We start from the raw sequence: 20,863 nt of genomic DNA, 5'->3' as shown, positions 1-20,863 counted from the left end.
AAAGCAGGTCAGGCAGCCTCTATGGTTGCAGACCTACCTAATCAAACACCTCTATGGAAGAACAAAAAAAAAGAAAGGGAAATCCTAAAAGAGAAAATTTCCATCAAACATTCTATCCCTAGTACCTTGGCCTAAACCTAATTCGGCAGTATTGTCCTCTTCCTATACAAACTTCCCACCATTTGCTTCGACGTGGATGGAACTGAGGGTATTATGTTGAGTGAAATAAGTCAATCGGAGAAGGACAAACATTATATGGTCTCATTCATTTGGGGAATATAAAAAATAGTGAAAGAGAATAAAGGGGAAAGGAGAAAAAATGAGTGGGAAATATCAGAAAGGGAGACAGAACATGAAAGACTCCTAACTGTGGGAAGCGAACTAGGGGTGGTGGAAGGGGTGGTGGAAGGGGAGGTGGGCGGGGGGTGGAGGTGACTGGGTGACGGGCACTGAGGTGGGCACTTGATGGGATTAGCCCTGGGTGCTATTCTGTATGTTGGCAAATTGAACACCAATAAAAAATAAATTTATAAAAAATGAAGAAATAAAAAAAAAACTTCCAGTAAATTCCTCTTACTGCCCCTCCTCCTATTAATGACATCCTAAATCAGTGTTTTGGGTAATACTTGGTCTTTTGCTTTCATGTTCAATCAAGCACAATTTCTCCAACATTTATTAATCTAACTCTCGCTTTTTATTTACATAACAATCATGTTAGTTTGGCATTCAGTGTAATGGCTTCCTCACCTCATCATTTCAAAGTATCCCTAGAGCTCAGAATAGTGCTTTGCATGTAGTATATTCCTAATCAATATTTATTATATGACTGAATGAATGGATATCCCTCTCCCCATCCTAATCACAATCATTTTCCCCTGTCTGTATAATATACTAAAAGGATAGCTTTAATCTCTCAAGCTCAGAAATACTTTGTTTCTCATTCTATTTCCTCTCCTTTAATCACATTTTTGAAACAAAGTCTTATTACATTTTCCCAAATATCCTAATTCCACTACATTAACAAGCCCTGAATTCTCCTGCTTTTGTTTTTCCTCTAAAGCTAAATACAGGACAATATTTTTTATTCTTATTTGTATTCATTCCTCTTAACAGCATGGTGCCTTACACATTTATTAGCCACATAGTAAATGGCATATAGTAAATCTATTCATTTAATCAACATCAATTTTAAAGACCACAGTCGGAATCTCGGTGCACACATAGAACAATAAAGGACAAATCAAGGCATATTTTCAGTGATTTTCAGGGGGTTGATAGAAAAAAGTGACATTGTTAGGGACTGAAGTCACATACAAGACGCCTAGAAAAGGTGGTTCTTGAAATGACCCTTGAAGGTAACATTCTATGTAATATGCCAGAAAAATCACTATTATACCTCATAAATTAGACTGTGCAGCATAGGAAGATTCCAAACTGAGAAGATCTACAGGTATTTTTGAGAATATGGGCAGCAAATGAAGGAAAGAAGTCAGCACTCTAGCAAGATCCAGGTAGGTAGAATCCCAGGTGTCCAGAAAGAGTCCTGGACAGAATTTGAGACTGTGCCATTTCATTAAATCATGCCATCACCTGGGCTTTGCTTTTCTCCCCTGTGCAACAAATTATTTTTACTATGCGATCCTTTGGTCTTTCAGCTATAAGATTGTTGGGATCTCCTGATGCCAAACAGGCAAATAGCATAAGAGATAACCAACCCAGGTTTCTTCTACAAGGGCCAATTAGAGACAAATCATTTGAGTTGTAGAAAGCCTTTCACCCCTTCTGAAGTACTCTGAACGTTTCCACACTCTTGAGACTCTTGATGTATACAGTATGGAAGTGAGTGAAGGTTTAAACTGTTATTTGCTGTTAACACATACTGCCTAAGAAATAAAACGATCCCTAAGTATGATTTCTGTGTATAAACTCCTTGTAGCTATTATTGAGCTTGCAATAGGCTCTCCAAACTTCTATTAAAATATCAATAGTATTTTTCAGAGCTTAAATTGAGCAGTGATTTTATTTCAGGCTGATCCTATAAACCACTTTTCTTCGAAGATTCTCTTGTTGTTGCTAAAAATGAAAGCCATTCAAACGAGCAGTGATTGAAACAGTGAGAAAGGAGGGGAAAAAATCAATATCGCATTTTCCACGGCACTATCTCTGCTTTTGAAAAGAGACCATTAATAACGTGCTTATGGGAGAAGCAGCCAGTTGCTCAAAGTGCATTCAGGGGTGAGCTGAACGGATAGATTTCTGGGAAGCCTCTCGAGAGAGATTGCTGAGAAGTCAAAGCTCACTGGTGGAATCTGCAGCAAGCTGACTCAAGGCTGTCTCAGGCCCTGGAGCTAAATGCACTGCTTTGCAACCTTGAAGGCATTCTCTTCCATACCTCGTCTGAGCAATGAGACAGAATAGCATGGGGGCAAAGGGGGAAGAATAACCATCAATTACCTAGTGATTCATGGGCTTGTTGTGTTCCTAATCTGGTCCATTAGATCAAGATCAAACTCATCAACTGAGAATCCAAACTTTTAGTGATGGGTAATGGCCTTGTCTACATTTAACTTCCATTTCTCTCCAGTGTTCCACCTCTGCTCCAGGCTGTTTTCTAGGCACAAGAAAAAAAGTGCAAAGGCAGAAAAAAGTCTATAGTAATGCTTGAAATCTAAGAGATCTAGGGATAAAACATGTTTTGTAACTGTCAACTGATAGCTCCCCTCAAATGAAGAAATTTGAGAGCTATTTTTAAATATTCTGGCTTATTAAGAAGAAGGAAGGATTCTAATGTATAAAAGAATGTCAAGAGTGATAAAAAGAGTATTTTGAGAGAGGGAGATCAAAGCCAACATCAAAAAGGATGAAAACCCACCATGGGAGAATGAGTAGTACAAATTCATAGTCAGAGGAGATATAACACAGACCTATGGCTGAAGAGAATGAAGTGTTCTATGTTCCAAAGAATAATAGAATTTAAATACATCAAAGAATACCAGAGTCATTATTACTGACCCAGAAGGAAGAGATGTGCAATGAGTGTGGTCATTTCCTCCTCAGATTCAGAAATGCTTCTGACATGGGTAACTGAGAGGTAAGTGCACTATCAAACCCACCAAGGCTATATACTTAATCTGTTTTGATTGCAAGGAACCTGAAATATCTCCTAGTTGACAGTAATAAGTAGTAGTCATTATTATGGACAGGTAATTTTGTGAGCTCTTTACCTGGGCTTGAGAAGTGTTCATGAGTGCAAATCCCAGTTCAATACTTGTTTAGCCAATTGAGTGACCATGTATCAATTTTGTGACCTATTTATGTCTTAGTTTTTTCAAATGCAAAAGGGGAATAATATTAATATCTATCTTATCAAGTTGTTAAGCAGAATAAATGAGATAATGTAGGATCATATGTGCAGCCACTTATTAACTTGTTTATAAACTGTGCTCCTGGGAAGTTGCCCAAGATGTCAGCATAGGAAAAACCTTAAATCACCTTTTCCATGGACACACTGAATCTAAACCTTTGTATACAGCAATTTCTTATGAATAGCTGAGAGCTGAATAGCTAGCTTTAGCACAACAAACAATAAAGAGACCACATAAAGAAGGGTAGGAGAGAAAAAGACACAGAGATGATGGCAACACCCCTAGAGATGTGACACTTTGCTCATCCTGGGGAACACTCAGAAAAAATGTAGTAGTTTAAAGGGTGAAAACTATAAGTGAAGGATATCCATCCACTAATCATCCACCAAGTGGAAAACCATCTCAACTCTTTCTAAGGGCATAGAGAAGGGCTTTTTTATTAAATTTATTTTCCTCCTCCACTTTGACAATATGGGTAGGAAGCAGGATCTAAGTGCTGTAGCTGGAATGCTAGGGCCATCCCCATGAACACGAGGCCCGTAGACCACACCTCCAGCCAACCTGCTGGGGCCATCATAGTACTTCATTGGACTAGCCCTGGCCCATATCTATTCCAGGTTCAGCTAGCCAGTCAAATCTTTCAGACTCACACAGTCTGCACAGAGGATTCTCCTAAGTTCATTTCTTAAAGGTTAGGAGAAGTGTATGTTCTTCCTAATTCATGGAAACATAGAAATTCAAAGAAAATGAGGATAGAATGGAATATGTTCAAAATTAAAGATAAGATTTTTAAAAAGCCTAATGAAACAGAGATAAATAACTTACCTAATAAGGAATTTAAGTTAATGGTTATATTTATACTATTAAACCTTAAAAATCCAAGAAAACACAGACAGTAATGTCACTGACATCAGTCATAGCAACATGTCCTCAGACAAGGGGAGTAAAAGCAAAAATAAACCTATTGGGACTACATCAAAATATATGCAAAAGATATATCTGATAAGGGGTATTGCCCCCAAAATATATAAAGAACTAATAAACCCAACACCAAAAAATCTGATTAGAAAATGGGCAGAAAGCCTGAACATTTTTTTCAAAGAAGATATATGGATGGACCCCTCATTCATTGTTGGTGGGAGTGTAAGTTGGTACACCTCCTGTGGAAAAGAGTATGGAGGTTCCTCAAAAAATCATAAATTAGCATATGATGCAATAATTCCACTACTGGGTATAGACCCAAGAAAAACAAAACACTAACTCAAAATATAAATGCATCCCTATGTTTATTGCAGCATCATTTATAATAGTTAAGAAATGAAAGCAATTTAAATGTCCATCAATAGGAGGATGAATAGGGAAATTTTATAAACATACACACAATGGAATATTACACAGCCATAAAAATGGATGGCACCATGCCATTTGAGACAACATAGTTGGAACTAGGAATACTATGCTAACTGAAATAAGTCCAACTGAGATACCATGAGAGTCCACTAATAAACAAAATCTTTAAAAAAAAGTTATCAGAGATATATGCACCCTTTTGTTCATTGTAGCCTAATTTACAGTAGCTAAGTGTCTACTGATAGATTATTGAATAAAGATGTTTTATTTACACAAAATAGAATATTACTCAGTCCTAAAAAGAGTGAAATTTTACTATTTGTGATAATGGATGAACCCAGATATTAAGCCCAGTGAAATAAATACTGTATGATTTCACTTATATGTAGAATCTAAAGAAAACAAAACAAAACAGAAAGGGACTCATAGATATTGGAAACAAACTGTTGGTTTACCAGAGGGGAAGGGATTGGAGAGTGGTTGAAATAGGTAAAGGAGATTATGAGGTACAAACTTCCAGTTATAAAATAATTAAGTCATGGGGATGCAATATATAAGAAAGAGTAAATAATATTGTAATAAATTTGTATGGTGACAAATGGTAAGCAGACATACCTTAGGAACATTTTGTAACATATAAAAATAGCATATCACTATGATGCACACTTTAAAATAGTATGATATCTCATGTCAATTAGACTTCAATGAAAAAAATCATGAATGGGAGGCGGGGCGAGACGGCAGAGGAGTAGGCTCCCCGAGTCACCCGGCCCCGCCCGCTTACCTAGATAACCTTCAAAACACCCTGGACACCTACGGATTCGACCTGAGATTTAAAGCGAGAACAGCCCGAACGCTAGAGAGAGAAGGGTTTTGGCTTCTAACAAGGTGGGATGGCAGGAGGAAAAAAAATAAAGAAGGATCAGGTGGGGGGGGGGGGGGCCGCGAGGAGCCGGGCTGAGGCCGCGGCCAGAGCCTCCAGCTCGGGAGAGCCCAGCCCCGAGACGCGGGAGCTTTAAAGATCCGCCCGGATTCGTCCCGGATGAAAGGCGCTCGCAGGGAGCTCGGGCGGGATCCCAGGAGGGGCCGCGGAGCCCCCAGTCTCCCGGGGTCACTAACAGGAGGTGCGCCCGGGGGACAGCGCCCCACACCCCGCGGCCGAGCTCGGGGAAGGGCTGCAGCGCCCCGGCGGGGCCTCGGGAGAAGCCGCTGGGTCGGGGGGCTCCGGGGGAGGGGGCTGCACCTGCTGCCTTCGGGAGCCGAGGCCGGGAGCGCGAGTCCAGCGGCGCAGGCCCCAGACCCAGGGTGCGGGGGACACAGCCCAGGGCCCTGCGCTCCCCCCGGGACAGGGAGGCGGGGAGGGCCCAGGACAGCGAGGACGCTCCTGCCAGGGGCCCCGAGCTGTGCAGATCGGCGCCCCCGCCCCGGGAGCATTCAGGCCGGTGAGGACTAGGACTAGGAGCTGCGGGAGTTACTGCGGGAGCGGACTCCAGGGCTGGGGAGCTGCCGCCGCCAGTGTGGTCGTTCCTCCTGGTGTCACCTTGTGCCTGGGATGGGGCCGGGCCCCAGGGAACAGGGGCCTCACGGGGACAGCAGCTCCCACTGAGCCCGGCACCTGGCGGGGCGGGGGGGAGCTCCCCCAGGTGCACACACCTGAGAATCAGCACAGCAGGCCGCTCCCCTAGAAGACCAGCTGGAAGGACAGGGGAAGAGCAAGTTCTGGACCCAGCAGTGCTGGAAAGCTCCAGGGAAAGTCGAGGGATTTACAGTGTATAGAGCTAGAGGGTACTCATTCCCCCCCCCTTTTTTTTCTTTTTCCAGTACAACTTGTTTTTTATATCAGACTATAAATTTCTAATAGTTTCTCTTTTCCCACCTTAACTACAATATTTTACCACCTCTTCACTTTTAAGTTTCTTCTTTTTGACTTCCATATTTCTACAATTAGATATATTTCTCACTTCTGGATTCCCTTCAACATACTCAATTTAATTTTGGGAGATATATGAGATATGAGTTGTTTTGTGTTTTTTGTTTTCTCTGCCTCATGTTGTTCTACAATGGTGGAAGTTAATACCTTTTAAAACATGACCAACTTGCACCCAGAACCAAGTGGAATACCATGCTGGCTCGTTCTGTGGGATTATATTCTCTCTTCATTCCCATTCTGCCCCCCGCTTTATCTCGTTTATGTTTTGGTGCTCAATGGTGGGGCCCTCTACAAGTATTCTTGGTTTATATAAATTTGAGATTGAGTATCATCTAACAGACAAAACTTAATACACTCAGAACAAAGAGGATTACCCTCTAGGACCCCACAGGTAGACTACATTCTCCTTCCACTACAACTGTTTCACTACCACCGTCTCCCAGCCCCATCTCCCCTTTTATCACTTTTTTTTCTTTTTTCTCTTTTTCCTCTATTTTTTTCACTTTTTTCTTTTTTCTCTTTTTCCTCTATTTTTTTTCACTTCTTTTTTCCTTTTTTTTCTTCTTCTTTAGGATTTCTGGCCTTTTATTTTTTACTACTTTGTTTTAAAATTTGACTTTCACTTTAGTGGTCCTTTTGTTTTATTTCGTTCTGATCTTTGTTTTCATTTTCTGGTCTCTGACCTTGTCAGAATCATGTAGGGTGAAATTTACTTAGGCCGTGGTTGATATTCTTGACTCAGCCCACTTATACAGCAACTCTGCACTGAGCAAAATGACTAGAAAAAAGAACTCACCACAAAAGAAAGAATCAGAAACAGTATTCTGCCATAGAGTTACAGAATTTGGACTACAGGTCGATGTCAGAAAGTAAATTCAGAAGCAGAATTATAAAGCTCCTGGTGGTTCTGGAGAAAGGCATAAAGGATTCAAGAGACTTCATGACTGCAGAATTTAGATCTAATCAGGCCGAAATTAAAAATCAACTAAATAAGATGCAATCCAAACTGGAGGTCCTAATGATGAGGGTTAATGAGGTGGAAGAGTGAGCAACATAGAAGACAAGTTGATGGCAAGGAAGGAAGCTGAGGGAAAAAGAAAAACAATTCAGATACCATGAGGAAAGGCTAAGGGAAATAAATGATAGCCTCAGAAGGAAGAATTTATGTATAATTGGGGTTCCAGAGGGCACCGAGAGGGCCAGAGGGCCAGAAAGTGTACTTGAACAAATCATAGCTGAGAAGTTCCCTAATTTGGGGAGGGAAACAGGCATTCAGACCCAGGAGATAGAGAGGTCTCCCCCAAAAAATCAATAAAAACCGTTCAACACCTTGACATTTAATAGTGAAACTTGCAAACTCCAAAGATAAAGAGAAAATCCTTAAAGCAGTGAGAGATAAGAGATTCCTAACTAATACAGGGAGAAATATTATATTAGATTGACATCAGATCTCTCCACAGAGACCTGGCAGTTCAGAAAGGGCTGGCAGGATATATTCAGGGTACTAAATGAGAAGAAAATGCAGCCAAGAATACTCTATCCAGCAAGGCTCTCATTCAGGATAGAAGGAGACATAAAGAGCTTCCAAGATAGGCAGAAACTAAAAGAATATGTGACCACCAAACCAGCTCTGTCAAGATATATTACAGGGACCCTGTAAAAGAAAAAGTAAGCCCAAAGAAATAATTCACAAAAACAGGGACTGAATAGGTATTATGATGACACTAAATTCATATCTTTGAATATGAATGAACTCTGAACGTGATGGGCTTAATGATCCCATCAAAAGACGCAGGGTTTTGGACTGGATAAAAAACCAAGACCCATCTATTTGCTGTGTACAAGAGACTCGTTTTAGACCTAAGGACACCTCCAGCCTAAAAATGAAAGGGTGGAGAACTATTTACCATTCAAATGGTCCTCAAAAGAAAGCATGGGTGCAATCCTCTTATAAGATAAATTAAAGTTTATCCCAAAGACTGTAGTAAGAGATGAAAAGGGACACTATATCATACTTAAAGGGTCTATCCAACAAGAGGACCTAAAAATAATGAATAATTATGCCCCTAATATGGGAGCTGCCAAGTATATCAATCAATTAATAACCAAACTAAAGACATACTTAGATATTAATACACTACTAGTATGAGACTTCAACATGGCACTTTCTGCAAGTGACAGATTTTCTAAGCACAACATCACTGAAGAATCAAGGGTCTTAAATGATACACTGGACCAGATGAATTTCAGAGATCTATGCAGAACTTTCCATCTGAATGCAACTGAATACACATTCTTCTCAAGTGCACATGGACCTTTCTCTAGAATAGATCACATACTGGGTCACAAAACAGGTACCAAACAATAGATTGGTAAAAGATTGGTACTGTTCTCTGCATAATTTCAGATCACAATGATTTGAACTAGAACTTAATCAAGAAGAAATTTGGAAGAAACTCAAACACATGGAGCTTAAAGAGCATCCTACTAAAAGATGAATGGGTCAATTAGGAAATTAGAGAATAATTAAAAGGTTTCATGGAAACTAATGAAAATGAAGATACAAATGTTCAAAATCTTTGGGATACAGCAAAAGCAGTCCTAAGAGGGAAATACATCACAATACAAGCATCCCTCAAAAAATTGGAAAAAACTCAAATACACAAGCTAACTTTCCACCTAAAGAAACTAGAGAAAGAAGAGCAAGTAAAATCTACATCAAGCAGAAGAGGAGATATAATAAAGATTCGAGCAGAACTCAATGAAATAGAGACCTGAAGAACTATAGAATAGATCAACAATACCAGGAGCTGGTTCTTTGAGAGAATTAATAAGAAAGATAAACCATTAGCCAACTTTATTAAAAAGAAAGAAGACTCAAATTAATAAAATCATGACTGAAAGAGGAGAGATCACAACCAATACCAAGGAAATACAAACTGTTTTAAAAACATATTATGAGCTGCTATATACCAATAAATTAGGCAAACCAGAAGAAATGGATGCATTTCTGGAAAACCATAAATTACCAAAACTGGAACAGGAAGAAATAGAAAACTTGAATGGTTGATAACCAGTGAGGAAACTGAAACAGTCATCAAAAACCTCCCAACACACAAAAGTCCAGGGCCAGATGGCTTCCCAGGGGAATTCTACAAAACATTTAAAGAAGAAATAATACCTACTCTACTAAAGCTGTTCCAAAGGATAGAAAGGGAGGGAATACTTCCAAACTCATTTTATGAGGCCAGCATCCACCTTAATTCCAAAACCAAAGACCTTACCAAAATGTAGAATTAGAGACCAATATCCCCGATGAGCACAGATGCAGAAATTCTCAACAAGATACTAACCAATAAGATCCAACAGGACATTTAGAAGATTATTCACCATGAGCAAGTGGGATTTATCCCTGGGATGCAAGGTGGTTCAACACCCATAAAACAGTCAGTGTGATAGATCATATCAACAAGAAAAAAAAGTAATAATATGATCCCATCAATAGATGAGGAGAAAGCATTTGACAAAATACATCATCCATTCCTTATCAAAACTCTTCAGGGCAGCCCAGGAGTTTCAGCAGTTTAGCACTGCCTTCAGCCCAGGGCCTGATCCTGGATATCTGGGATGGAGTCCCACATCAGGCTCCCACATGGAGCCTGCTTCCCCCTCTGGCTGTGTCTGCCTCTCTCTAACTCTCTCTGTGTCTTTCTCATGAACAAATAAAATCTTAAAAAAAAAAACCTCTTCAGAGTGTAGGGATAGAGGGTAATTCCTCAGTATCTTAAAAACCATTTACAAAATCCCACAGCAAATATCATTCTCAATGGGGAAACACTGAGAGCCTTTCCCCTAAGATCAGGAACAAGATAGGGATGTCCACTCTCACCACTGCTATTCAACATAGTATTAGAAGTCCTAGCCTCAGCAATCAGACAACAAGAAAAAGCCATTCAAATTGGCAAAGAAGAAGTCAAATTCTCCCTCTTTGAAGATGACATGATACTGTATGTAGAAAACCTGAAAGACCCCACCCCCAAATTGCTAGAACTCATACAGCAATTTGGCAGTGTGGCAGGATACAAAATCAATGCCCAAAATCAGTGGCGTTTCTATACACTAACAATGAGACTGAAGAAAGAGAAATTAAGAAGTCAATCCCACTTACACCAACATAAGATAACTAGGAATAAACTTTACCAAAGAGTAAAGGATTTATACCCTAAAAACAACAGAACACTTCTGAAAGAAATTAAGGAAGACAGAAACAGATGGAAAAATATTCCATGCCCATGGATTGGAAGAATTATTATTGTGAATTTTATATATATATATATATATAATTATTATTATTGTGAAAATGTCAATGCTACCCAGGGCAACTTACACATTTAATGCAATCCCTATCAAAATACCATGGACTTCCTTCAGAGAGTTGGAACAAATCATCTTAAGATTTATGTAGAAACAGAAAAGACCCCGAATAGCCAGGGGAATATTAAAAAAGAAAACCATAGCTGGAGGCATCACAATGCCAGATTTCAGGTTGTACTACAAAGCTGTGATCAAGACACTGTGGTATTGGCACAAAAACAGACACATAAATCAATGGAACATAATAGAGAACCCAGAAATGGGCCCTCAAGTCTATGGTCAACTAATATTTGACAAAGCAGGAAAGACTATCCACTGGAAAAAGGACAGTCTCTTCACTAAATGGTGCTGGGAAAATTGGACAGCCACATGAAGAATGGAACTAGACCATTCTTTTACACCATACACAAAGATACACTCAAAATGGATGAAAGATCTAAATGTGAGACAAGAATCTATCAAAATCCCAGAGGAGAACACAGGTAACACCCTTTTTGAACTTGGCCACAGCAACTTCTTGCAAGATACATCTATGAAGACAAGGGAAACAAAAGCAAAAATGAACTATTGGGACTTAATCAAGATAAAAAGCTTCTGCACAGCAAAATTAACAGTCATAAAAACCTAAAAGACAACCTACAGAATGGGAGAAGATATTTGCAAATGACCTATCAGATAAAGGGCTAGTATCCAAGATCTATAAAGAACTTATTAAACTCAACAGCAAATAAACAAACAATCCAATCATGAAATGGGCAAAAGACGTGAACAGGAATTTCACAGAGAAAGACAGAGACATGGCCAACAAGCAGATGAGCAAATGCTCCACATCACTTGCCATCAGGGAAATACAAATCAAAACCACAATGAGATACCACCTCACACCAGTCAGAATGGTGAAAATTAACAAGACAGGAAACAACAAATGTTAGAGAGGATGTGGAGAAAGGGGAACCCTCTTGCACTGCTGGTTGGAATGTGAACTGGTGCAGCCACTCTGGAAAACTGTGTGGAGGTTCCTCAAAGAGTTAAAAATAGACCTGTCCTATGACCCAGCAATTGCACTACTGAGGATTTACCCCAAAGATAAAGTGAAACGGCAAGACACCTGCACCTCCAATGTTTCAGCAGCAATATCCACAATAGCCAAACTGTTCAGCCAAATTGAAGGAGCCTCGGTGTCCATGGAAAGATGAATGGAAAAAAAGAAAGAAAGATGAATGGATAAAGAAGATGTGGTCTATATATACAATGGAATATTACTCCGCCATTAGAAATGATGAATAGCCACCATTTTTTTTTTTGATGTGGACAGAACAGGAGGATATTATGCTGAGTAAGTAAGTCAATCAGAGAAGGAAAATCATTATATGGTTTCACTCACATGGGAAATATAAAAAATAGTGAAAGAGATTTTAGGGAAAAGGAGGGAAAATGAGTGGGAAAATTTAGAGAGTGATAAAACATGAGAGACTCCTAACTCTGGAAAACAAACAAGGGGTAGTGGAAGGGGAGACGGGTAGGGGGATAGGGTGACTGGATGATGGGCACTCAGGGGAGCACTTGATGGGATGAACACTGGGTGTTATACTCTATGTTGGCAAATCAAACTTCAATAAAAACATATTAAAAAATAAAAAATAAAAAATAAAAAAAATTGCTCTTGATATCCTCTATCTCTGCCTCAGGAAACCAGCTTCTCCTATAGTCTTGCTTATCACTCTTAATAGCAACTCCTCCCTAGTTAGTCAGGAGAAAGCCCACAAAATTAGCAGGAGCAACAACCACCAGAGCGAAGCAAGAATGGAATTATAGGTCTACCTTCAAAATATAAATAGAATTTAACCTATGGTATGGTTCTGGTCCAAACCATTATAATACTCTCTCCCCAGCTTTTCTGCAAATCTCCATATTTCCTTGCTTACGCTCTTGCGCGCACATTATTTGACCTTAACACAGCAGCCAAAATGATTCTTTAAAACGTGTCAAAGTATGTTACTATATTCAGCCCCCTCCAGTTGTTTGCCATATTTAATTCAATAAAGGGTAAGTTCTTGTTACCACTCCACCTTTGTTTCCTGGTATTCTCTCCTCTAGCTTTTCTTCTCCAGCCACTCTGGCCTTCTCTGCTGTCCATTGAATAAGCTAGACACATTCTTGCCTCTTAGTCTTCTTTTTTTAAAGATTTTATTTATTTATTTATTTATTTATTTATTTATTTATTTATTTGAGAGAGAGAGAGAGAGAGAGAAAGAAAGGCAGAAGCAGGCTCCATGCAGGAAATCTGATGTGGGACTTGATCCTGGGACTCCGGGATCACGCCCTGAGCCAAAGGTAGATGCTCAACCTCTGAGCCACCCAGGCGTCCCCGCCTCTTGGTCTTTAATACAGAAGTCCCCGTGCCAAGAATTTTCTTTCCCAACTATCTGTAAGGGTAACTCCCTCACTACTTTTAGTAGTTACTCAGTAATTACTTTCTAGGTGAGGTTTCCCTGTCTATCTAAAATGTAAAGCTTGCACTCCCCCATTATTAAATGATATAAATCCTGCTCTTGCTTAACTTTTCCTCCTTGTTACTTATAATACTAATAGTAATACTATGTATTTAACTTACTATTTCTTCTCTATAAAAAATGATGGCAGGTAATTTTACTTTTTTGCTTCCACCACTATATTCTCTGACAAGAAGGGTGCTGACAGATACTAAATTTTCAATAAATATTTGTTGAATTGGCTGGAAAGATGGCAGAGTAGTTGGACTTTAAGCTCACCTCACTCCATGGAGTGATATAAGTTATATGCCTGATAGAGAATCTAAAGTGATGATTATAAAGATATTCACTGGATTTGAGAAAAGAATGGAAGACATCAGTGAGACTCTTAAAAAGAGATAAAGAACCAGAGATGAAGAACACAATAAGTGAAATTAAATATACAATAACAAAAATAAATTACAGGCTAGAGGAGTAAATTACAGGAAGCAGATAAATTAATTAATAACCCGGGGGATAGAGTAAAGGAAAGTAATCATGCTGAGCAGGTGAGAGAGAAAAAATTTGAAATGAGAATAGACTTAGGGAACTCAGTGACTCCATTAAGTGAAATAACATTTGCATTATAGGGATACCAGAAGAAGAAGAAAGAAGAAAGAATAAAAAGAAAGAATGAAAGAAAGAAAGAGATAAAGAAAGTAAAAGAAAGAAAAAGTAAGAGAAGAAAGAAAGAAAAGAAAGAAGAAAGAAAGAAAGAAAGAAAGAAAGAAAGAAAGAAAGAAAGAAGCAGAACATTTATTGAAGAAATAATATTTGAAAACTTGTCTAATCTGGGGAAGGAAATGGATATCCAGATTTAGGAGGAACAGAAATCTCCCAACAAAATCAACCCAGGGAGGTCCACACCAATATACATAGTAATTAAAATATAAAAATTAGTGATAGAGAAATTTAAAAGCAGCAAAAGAAGATAATTACACACAAGGGAACCCCATGAAGCTTACAGAAAATTTTTCAGCAGAGACTTTGTAGGCCAGAAGAGAGTGACATGATATATTCAAAGTGCTAAAAAGAAAAGATATCTGTAGTCATGAATACTCTTTCCAGCAAGGTATCATTCAGAATAGAAGCAGATATAAATAGTTTTTTTTTTTTTTAAACAAAAGCTAAAGGAGTACATGACCACTAAAACATCCCTACAAGAAATGTTAAAAGGGACTCTTTGAGTGGAAAGTAAAGACCATGTAAAAGTATGAAAAGTAGGAAGCACAAGAATAGTAAAAACAAGTCTATCTGTAAAAATGAGTGAAGGGGCTCATAAAATGATGTAAAGTATGATACTATATATCTAAAATGTGGGGTGGGTGATGAGGAGTAGAGAATGGGTTCAAACTTATGTGGCCATAAACTTAATAGAGACTGCTGTATGCAGAAACACTCTATGAAAACCTAATGTTAGCCACAAATCAAAAACCAATAACAGATACACAAAAAATAAAGAGAAAGGAATCCAAGTATATTACTAATGAAAGCCAGCAAACTATTAAAGAAGAGAGCAAGGAAAGATCAGAGAAGATCCACAAAAATAACCACAAAACAAGTAATGAAATGTCTATTATTATCAATCACTTTGGTTTTTTTTTAAAGATTTTATTTATTTATTCATGAGAGACTCACACAGAGAAAGAGAAAGAGAGGCAGATACACAGGCAGAGGGAGAAGCAGGCTCCATGCAAGGACCCCAATGTGGGACTTGATCCCGGGTCTCCAGGATAGCAATATTAATATCAGACAAAACAGGATTTAAGCAAAAACTGTAATGAGAGACAAAGGATACTATATAATAAAAAAGGGGACAATACAACCAGATACAATAATTATAAATATTTATACACCCAATATGGGAACACCCAAATACATAAAATATTTAATAACAAACTAAAGGAACTAATTGATAGTAATATAATAATAGCTGGGGACTTTAATGCCCCTATTTAAATCAGTGAATAGATCACCCAAACAGAAAATCAACAAGGAAATGATGGCATTGAATGACACACTGCACCAAATGTATTTATCATATATATTCAGAAAATTCCATTCTAAAACAGAATACACATTCTTTTCAAGTGCACATGGAATATTCTCTAAGGATAGATCACACAGTAGGCCACAAAACAAGTCTCAACATATTTAAAAATATTAAAGTCATACCATGCATCTTTTCTGGCCACATTATGAAACTAGAAATCAACCACAAGAAAAAAATATGGAAAGAGCACAAATACATGAACTTTAAATTACATGCTACTATGAATGGGTCAAATAAGAAATCAAAGAGGAAATTAAAAATTACATGGAGAGAACAAAAACGAAAACACAATGATCCCAAATCTTTGGGATGCAGCAATAGCTCTTTTAAGAGGGAACTTTATAGCAATAGAGGGCCTACCTCTAAAAACAAGAAAAATCACAAATACACAAATAACCTTATACCTATGGGAGCTAGAAAAATAAGAACAAAACACAAAACCAGTAGAAGGAAGGAAATAATAAAGATTAGAGCAGAAATAAATGGTAAACTAAACACACACATGCACACAAAAGAATGGATCAGTGAACCAGGAGCTGGTTCTTTAAAAACGATCAACAAAATTGATAGGCCAGACTCATCAAATGAGAGGGAGTGGGATACAAAGAAAATCACAATGAAAGAGAAGTAACAATGGACATCATAGAAATAAAAAGGATTATATAAGAGAATATTATAAACAGTTATATGCCAACAAATTGGAAAGCTTAGAAGAAATGGATAAATTCCTAGAAATAAAATAACCTACCCAAACGGAAAAAAGAAATTTTTAAAAAATGAACAGACTGATTACCAGCAATGAAATTGAATTAGTGATCAAAAAATTCCCAACAAACAAAATTCCAGGACCAAATGGCTTCACAGGTGAAATCTACCACACATTTAAAGAATTAATGCCTATTCTTAAACTATTGCAAAAAATAGAAGAGGAAGAAAAACTTTCAAATTCATTCTACAAGGCCAGTATTACCCTGATAACAAAACCAGATAGGCATCACACACACACACACACACACACACACACACACACACGAACTACAGGCAAATATCTCTAATAAATATAGATGCAAAAATCCTCAACAAGGGGAGCCCTGGGCAGGCTCAGTGGTTTAGTGTCTGGCTTCGGCCCAGGGCATGATCCTGGAGTTCTGGGATCAAGTCCCACATCAGGCTCCCTGCATGGAGTCTGCTTCTTCCTCTGCCTGTGTCTCTGCCTCTCTCTCTGTCTCTGTCTGTCTCTCTCTCTGTGTCTCATGAATAAATAAATAAAATCTTTAAAAAAAATCCTCAACAAAATATTAGTAAGCTGAATCAAAAATACATTTAAAAATTATTCACCATGGTCAAGAGGGATTTATTCCTAGGATGCAATGATAGTTCAATATTTGCAAATCAATCAATACGATACATCACATCATAAGAGGATAAAAACCATATGGTCATTTCAATAGATGCAGAAAAGGCATTCAACAAATAAAAGCATACAACATCTGTTCATGGCAAACACACACACACACACACACACACACACAAGCAAACAAAAACAAACAAACCTTAACAAAGTAGGCTTAGAGAGAACATATCTTAACATAATAAAGGCCTTATTGAAAAACCAACATCTAACATCATACTCAAAGGGGGACAATTAAGGGCTTTACCTCTGAGGTCAGGAATAAGAAAAGGATGCCTACTCTCACCACTTTTATTCAACATACTACTGCAAGTCCTAGCCACAACAATCAGACAACAAAAAGAAATAAAAGCCATCCAAATTGGTAATGAAGAAAAAAACTTTCACTATTTGCAGATGACATGATACTATATTCAGAAAACTGAAGACTATACCAAAGAAATGTACTAGAACTGATCATGAATTCAGTAAGGTTGTAAGATATAAAATCAACATACAAAAGTCTACTGCATTTCTATACACTAATAATGAAGAAGCAGAAAGAGAATTTAAGAAAATAATCACATTTATAATTATACAAAAAATAATAAGGTACCTAGGAATAAATCTAACCACATAGATGAAAGGTCTGTATTCTGAAAACTATAACACACTAATGAAAGAAATTGAAGATGACACAAAGAAATGGAAAGACATTCCATGCTCATGGATTGGAACAACAAATATTGTTAGAATGTCTGTACTACCGGAAGCTATCTACAGATTTAATGGCATCCCTGTTAAAATAGCAACAGCATTTTTCACAGAAATAGAATAAATGATCCTAACATTGTATGGAATCACAAAATCCCTGAATAGCCAAAACAATCTTGAAAAAGAAAAACAAAACTGGAGGTATCACTTCAGGTTTATTACAAAGCAGTAGTAATTACAATAGCATGGCAGTTGCATAAAAGTAGACACACGGATCAAGGAATGAATATACAATGGGAAAAATACAATTTCTTCAACAATAATATTGGGAAAACTGGACCACTAGATGCAAAAGATGAAACTGGACCACTTTCTTTCACCATATTAAAAAATAAATGCAAAATGGATTAAAGACCTAAATGTAAGCCTGATTCCATTAAAATCCTTTAAGAGAGCACAAGCAGTAATTTCTCTGACATTGGTCATAGTAGCATTTTTTGAGATAGGTCTCCTGAGATAGGGAAAATACAAGCAAAAATGAACTATTGGGACTACATCCAAAAAAAGTTTCTGCATGGTGAAGAAAGCAATCAACAAAACTAAGACAACTTACAAAATGGGGGAGGATATTTGCAAATGACATATCTGATAAAGAATTCATATCCAAAATATATAAATAACTTCTACAACTCAACACCCCAAAACCCCCCAAATAATCCAATTAAAAAATGGGCAGAAGACATGAACAGACATTTCTACAAAGAAGACATCCAGATGGACAACTGACACAAGGAAAGATACTCAACATCACTCAACATCAGGGAAATGCAAATGAAAACTACAATGAGTTATCACCTCATACCTGTTAGAATGGCTAAAGTCAAAAACAAGAAATAGGTATTTGCAAGGACGGGGAGAAAATGAACCCTAATGCACACTGTTGTTGGGAATGTAAATTGGTGTAAACACTGTGGAAGACAGATCAGAGGTTCTTCAAAAAATTTAAAAATAACTATAGTCCAAGAAATACACTACTGGTTATTTACAAAGATTATGAAAACATTAATTTCAAGAGATATATGTACCCCATATTTATTGCAGCATTATTTACAGTAGCTCTTCTTTATTCATCAATCAATGGATAATTGGGCTGGTTCCATAATTTGGCTACTATAAATAGCTATACATTATTCAATGTTCATCCTGATAACCTCTAATCTGTCTTCCACATAATGGAATATTATCCAGCCATAAAAAATAATGGAATCTTGTTATTTGCATTGACATGGATGGATTTAGAGAGCATAATTCTAAGCAAAATAAACCGGAGAAAGACAAATACTGTATAAGTTCATTCATATGTGGAATTTAAGAAACAATAGAAATGAATAAAGAAAAAAAAAAAGAGACAAACCAAAGAAACAGACTCAACTATAGAGTACAAACAAATGGTTACCAGAGGGGACATGGGTCGGAGGATGGGCAAAATAGGTGAAGGGGATTAAGGGTATACTTATCAGGATGAACACTGAGTAATGTATAGAATTTCTGAATGACTATGTTGTACAACTGAAACTAATAGAATAGTGTGTTAACTACACTGGGATTAAAATTTCTTTTAAATGTCAAAAAAAGATTGCATAAGACCTAATTTCTGAGTACTGCTTTTCATGATATTTGTAATCCACTGATTATACTCTGAAATGCTAGTCTAACAACTTTGGAGTTATAAATAAGAAACAAATTTCTTTTTTATTGGTGTTCAATTAGAAAAAAAAGAAACAGAAATGCATATAACATTTTTTTCCACTTACAGGTCATTGTTTATAAAGAGAAGGAACTTAGGGTAAATTGCTACAAAGAAGTAATTCTGGATTATTTATGAAATGAGAAAAATGGACATATGAAAAAAGAGTAGAAGGCAATTTATGAAGATTAAGAAGGTGAGTTTGGCAGAAAGCCATTTTTTTTTTTAATCAGCAACTGAGGATGAAATTGCAGGAAGAAAAATACAGAGTATAGTATATCTCTGTACATACTATATGGATACTATCTAGAGGAGCAGGAATTACCAAGAATAACAAGCATAATATTGTAGATGATCAATAGTATTAAAAACACAGATTAGGTAGACTCCATTCTTTCCATAAATGTGGACAGAGTGTGGATAATAAACTAGTGTGGAAATCGTTAATAACTTCCATTCATAAACCTGTTAGCAAAAGGAAGAAAAGTCAATCTCATGAACTTTTTAAAATTAGGTAATATTTGTGGGTGGGCCTAAAATACGGAAAAGAAACAAGCTTAACAAAAATAGAGTGGGATAATTAAGGGGAATGTGTAAATAGAAAATTAATTTTTTTCTTAGAGGAGAGGATCAAGATAGTGTGAAAGAAGAGAATACAAATAACTACACTCTAGAAGTAGACTCCATGCCACGAAGGCAGTAGGTTATCATTCTGAAAAGATGTGTGGTACAGGACAGATAACAGTAGTGAGTGGCAGTAGGGGACTTACTTATCCCAAGGACTGTTGGTATTCTCTGCTAAAAGAAAAATCTGATACATTCTAGACTTTCCTTCCTGACAATTTCAGCAATCAGGAGGCTAAAGAGTCAATGAGAACAATCGCTACTCTGAAATTAATTTTCACTAGTGAGGAAGAAATGGTTGATGAAACAGAAGTGACAGGCACCCAGGGAGAAAGTGCCCATGTCATCTCAAAGTTTATAATAATCGGGATCCCTGGGTGGCGCAGCGGTTTAGCGCCTGCCTTTGGCCCAGGGCGCGATCCTGGAGACCCGGGATCGAATCCCATATCGGGCTCCTGGTGCATGGAGCCTGCTTCTCCCTCTGCCTATGTCTCCGCCTCTCTCTCTCTCTCTCTCTCTGTGACTATCATAAATAAATAAAAATTAAAAAAAAAGTTTATAATAATCTAGGAAGTAAAGTCTGATTATAGAAAACCTAAATCATAGACACTAGTCAAAGAGATTTCCAAGTATTTCAGAAAGCATGGTCTCTGAAAGAGGGTATAAAAGGGGGAAACTGACGACATGATTTCAATTTAATAATTAGTATGTTATTAAATATAAATTATTCTTATAAAGTATGCACAATTTATGTATTATACACACTATATGTTGTATTAGCATAT

General features: G+C 37.5%; 1 long non-coding RNA gene across 2 annotated transcripts in view; it reads left to right on the top strand.

Moving 5' to 3' along the window:
- Positions 1-2,976: 2,976 nt before the first annotated feature.
- Positions 2,977-20,863, top strand: part of LOC144315694 (uncharacterized) — a 56,840-nt gene continuing 38,953 nt past the window's right edge. For both annotated transcript variants that reach the window (XR_013381492.1, XR_013381493.1), the window contains exons 1-2: positions 2,977-3,091; positions 19,524-19,650. This is a non-coding gene — a long non-coding RNA (uncharacterized LOC144315694). The remainder of the gene's footprint in view (positions 3,092-19,523; positions 19,651-20,863) is intronic.

Source organism: Canis aureus, chromosome 6, assembly GCF_053574225.1.
Source record: "Canis aureus isolate CA01 chromosome 6, VMU_Caureus_v.1.0, whole genome shotgun sequence".
Taxonomy (NCBI): Eukaryota; Metazoa; Chordata; class Mammalia; order Carnivora; family Canidae; genus Canis; species Canis aureus.
Note: the sequence above shows the minus strand (reverse complement) of the source record. Positions and strands in the feature narration are given on the sequence as shown.